Source organism: Uloborus diversus, unplaced genomic scaffold, assembly GCF_026930045.1.
Source record: "Uloborus diversus isolate 005 unplaced genomic scaffold, Udiv.v.3.1 scaffold_331, whole genome shotgun sequence".
Classification (NCBI taxonomy): domain Eukaryota; kingdom Metazoa; phylum Arthropoda; class Arachnida; order Araneae; family Uloboridae; genus Uloborus; species Uloborus diversus.
The window spans coordinates 63,899-68,723 of NW_026558496.1; positions in this window are offsets into that span (position 1 = coordinate 63,899).

A 4,825-nucleotide genomic window follows, 5' to 3' on the forward strand; every position below is an offset into this window, starting at 1 on the left:
GATCCATAAAGTTCTGAAAATGTTTGGGTGTCAATAAAAAGCACCAAATCGGAAGGGAATAAGGAACCTAATAGGGCATAAAAGTTATTAATTATTTTCATAAGCAATGAAAGGAAGTTGTATTTCAAATGCTTACATTTAAAAATAATTAATGAATTATAAAGATTACTTCAATTATTTACATTTTATTCGTGAACTATTAGAACAAACATAATATGGATGGATAAAATTGTCGGCAGTTGGGGGGGGGGGGAGGTCATGACCCCATGAGCCTCCTATCATATCTTCTCCTGGTCCTGAGGACATCCAGAGGCAAAAGCATTAAAATCATCAATTGTCACTCTCCGCAGACTGCATACAGCCACCGCAGGGGCAGAAACCCACAGTATTATAAGAATTTCTTCTCTTTGACCCCCCCAAACAGAAATGAACTCTCTCTAATTTGGGTCTTGTCATCAGAGCCATTTATCAAAAGCACTTTTATGGGTTTCCAGAAGTTGATTGATTGTATACATTATATGAACAAATTAAAAATTCATTGTGCTGTTCTGTGAATAAAATGAGTAATTATAAAATAAGGGACTCATTTTAAAAGTTTTAACTATTCTTTGTTTTTGCTGAGTTGAAAGAACTCCATTATAGCCCTAAAATAGCTATTTGTTTTATTTTTTAACAATTATTCTTTGTTGTAGATTTTAATGTTTATGTAAACCAGTGATTGTTGTTCCTGTGTTATACAGCATATTGCGTCAAGAAGTGATTTTTTACCAAACAGAAATTAAGTTTCGTTTCGACCTTATTGATTGCCGAACTTTGCACATGGCCAATATAATACACAATGTGCTTAAACATTGCTCATGTGTGAAGTCTCTTTGCTTCAAACCAAATATTGAATTAAAAATTGTTTCCATAAATCAATAATTGTCATTAATTGTTGATTGTTCAAAAAATAAACGTTAATGCAGTGAAACTTCTATGAGCAACCACCTCTATATAGCAACCACTGCCATTAACGACCACTTTTCTGAGGCACCGAATTTCCCCCGTATATGACTGTTAAAATACCTCTGAGAAAGACCATTGAAACCTCTCACAACGACCAGGAAATCGTAAACCTCAGCATTAAAAATAACGTAGGAATTTTTGTTAGAGAAACAGAAGAACAACAAAAGAAAAGCATTAGAACTTAGAGCTCATGCACAGAATAGTTTTCTCTTGTTAACGAAAGTGGAAAGAAACCAGAATAAGGGATTAAAGTCTATTCTCCTGTGGGTCCAAACGTGTTCCTTTCTTACTCTTTCTGCTTTGAACCGCAAAAATGTCACAAAAAAGAGGTCATTGTTTTTTAGACTTTGGGAAGCTAAAGTGGCACATGCAAATCTCAAGGCAAGTCAAGCGTGTGCCTTTTATTGAGGGAGGTTGATAAGAATAAAACTTTGTTAAAATGTTTCTTGGAATTTTGTGGTTGCTTACAAGAGAGGGGCAAGAACGGAGCATTCCTAGTTCATCAGAGTGGACAAAATCTATTTTTAGAGCCTTTGAATAGCTCAAAAATTGGTTTCAGTGAAGTTGCATTCTGCTTTTCAGCAGCATACCATACATCTCAGTCAACATTTCGAAAAAACGAGTTAGCTCACGCTCGAGAAACGAGTAGAAATCAAGAATGTGAACTAGAATGGAAATTAGTGGTTTAAAAAAATAGTTTTGCCTTTCAGGCACTCAGATTCCGATGAGGAAAATGAAGGTGATGAAAATGCTGAACTCGGGGATACTGTACAATCAATGCTGTTAGCACAACAAATTCTAACAGAAATGGATAATCTTATCTTGCACTAATAATAAGAACATATTAGTAATTTATTTTTGCGGCTGAAAACTAAACTAGAAACTAAAGTTGTTTTAGAAAAAACAAAGAATCTGAAGCAGGAGAATTTCTTCATATACTTTAAAGCTATTAGTTTTAAATAGAAAAATCTTGTAAAAAGTATATTTTACCTTAAAAATTAAGTTTCTTCTTTTAAATACATTCTTATCATAATGTTCTTGATTAATACACTGCAGGAGGAAGGTAAATAATAACTATGGTGCTATATTGGCATGTTCAAAAATGACCTCTAAAAACGACCAACCTCCATTAAGGACCACTTTTTTCAGGAAGGGAGAGTGGTCACTCCAGAGAAGTTTCACTGTACACCATAAAAATTGCACGTTATTAAACAAATATGTTTTGGAGCTGCAAGGTGCCCTCTATAAGGAGCTTCCTGCAACCCCAAAACATGTATATGCTAAAAATTTGCCTTTTCTGTACTTTGTTTAATTTGTTTTTCCCTATTTATTTTCCACATAAAAGTCTTGTTTTACTCCTTTCTTCTTATTAATAAAAGTATTGCTTTACTGTTATCTTTTTTTCCATCAAAGAAAATTGGTCCAGTTTTAAAATGGAATTCGTCTATTGTCTAAATATAACTGAATCGTTTATTTCTAAAAGGTAACGTCTCTACTTTTGAACTCATTAGTCTCTTTTGAAAAGGGAACAACTTTCAGTGTTAATGTGGTATTTCTCATGGCATAATCAACCATAATTCATTTTGATTAACCACACTATCATTGCAATCACCTACCAAAACTAAATAGTAAAACATAAGAAATATAACTTTCATTGGTCAGTTTTTCGGTTAGCTTTTCGAAATAAACCATTCAATTTGACTTTCTGTGATTAAAAGCAGTTCCTCTATTTAGCCAATGGTCCTTCTGGGGTTATAAAAGGAACGTCCAAAAATCTCCTATCCTCAAAATCTAAATTGAAGTTTATTGTTTTAATGCTAATTTCTGAGGTACATCACTATTTATTTTTGAGTAGAAATGGCAAAGATTTGTATCCAGCAACATTGTGATGATATCTATTATAACAATCATTTGTTTCATTCTTATTCCTGTAGTCAACAATGTTTTGGTCATTCTTGGAAGCAGTGCCACATTTGGCGAACTATCAGTCATTCTCCCATATTGCACCCTGGAAGAAAAGTGACATAACTCAAAAAAAAAAAACAGCATTGGAGAAAATCGGGTTTATGCAATAGTAATTTTATGTGATTTAGTCTCAAACATTACAATATGCGCAAAACAATTGTGATGTTAACTGGTTAATTTTCGTTGTCTCAATTAATAATGCATTTTTAAAGTTAGAATATTTTTCTTTTAAATTATAAAATTGTAATGTGTGTAAAAATGTTGATTATATTGTTTTTATGCCATGATGCACCAGTTTATGTAAATTAACTTGGTGCGAGTTGTGGTATGAAAGAGCATTAAATTTAGATTTTAAATCAATATCTAGTACGTTTTCCCCAAATTTTGAATTGGTGATTCTTTGCCCGGGTGCAATATGTTGATTTCACCATTTTTCTCAGACTTCCATGACAGTGTACTCCCCTAATAAGAATTGCAGAAACCCGAGACAATTGCATAATATTTTCTTTCCTGGAAGGGCATGGAATAAACCTAATTGCCAAAAAAAAAAAATAAGGCAGAGGCAAATACACCTTGTGTACCACTCCCCTTGTAACCACTGCCACTGCACATTCCATTTACGATCTGAAGAATATTAATTGTGAAAATGTGTAATTTCATGTGTAATTGTATTCCTTAAATTTATTTTCTTCTTCTCTTATGATCATGGATACATTATGAGTCGGATTTGATTTTTATGTTACATTTATTTTAAATTATATGCTACAGTTTATGGAATTTGTTAACCTTTTCCACAAGAATAGTCGCCAAGTGGTGCGTGATACACAACTATACTGCCATGCTGAGCACAAGAGTCGTTTCTGCACTTTTTGTCAAAATTGAGTTATTGTCCCCAGGTGGTTCTTTGTTACATATTTTACTCAAATACAATGTTTTATGGTCAGTTGTCAATGGGAAATATTTTTTTAAAATTTCCGGAAAAGTTTCTTCTGAATCAAATACATGGAGGCACACAACTTTATACGGGAGTTTCTCATTTTGAACTCAACTGCAGATACCACTTTTGCGCTTAGCACGGCAGCATAGGTAGAGAAAATATTTGTGAAATTTTAGAACCTTAACGTTTACCTGGTGGTAATTTTTGTTTTGACTAACAAGGTTGACAGGATATCAGTATCCAATTTAAGTTCTATTGAATAGTCATTGATTCAAACATAACAGATATGTAAGAATAACCAAAGTTTTCCGAAGAATTGGTAAAACACAATGTGATCAATGAGAGAAAATATTGCACATGTTACATAACAATGTGATACACTTTGTACAAGTATTTGTGTAGATTTGTTCTATTGTTATGTAAAAGGACAGAATAAAATGTTCAAATTTTTATGATAGGATTATACTTTCTTTGTTGATTTATTTCAGTAGAACTTAGAGAATATTGCAGACATTAGTCTCGCACAAAAATCACGTTATGATACATTAAAAAATGTTCGCATATGTATTTCATAAACCAGATTACAAAAAGGTTGGCTGAGATTCAGAGTAGCTTCAGTGTCTTGAATTCATTTGAAGAAGTTCCTATACTCGATTACAAGTTTACTTGACAGTGGAGAAATGAGCTGAGACCAAGCGAAGGAAATAGTGCCTATCACCGTGTCTGATATTCGAGTGAAACTACGCTCTACGCTTTAGAAATCTGAATAGTTAGTTAAACCCACTCATATGTAACCTTTTTCTGTCAAAATTTCTGTCAATCACTAAATATTTTCAATTTTACCAGTGAAGCAGTGCGGAGCGTTTTATCCATTTGAATCAGACGTACCAGCCAATAGCAGCTGATATACAGGTGGCG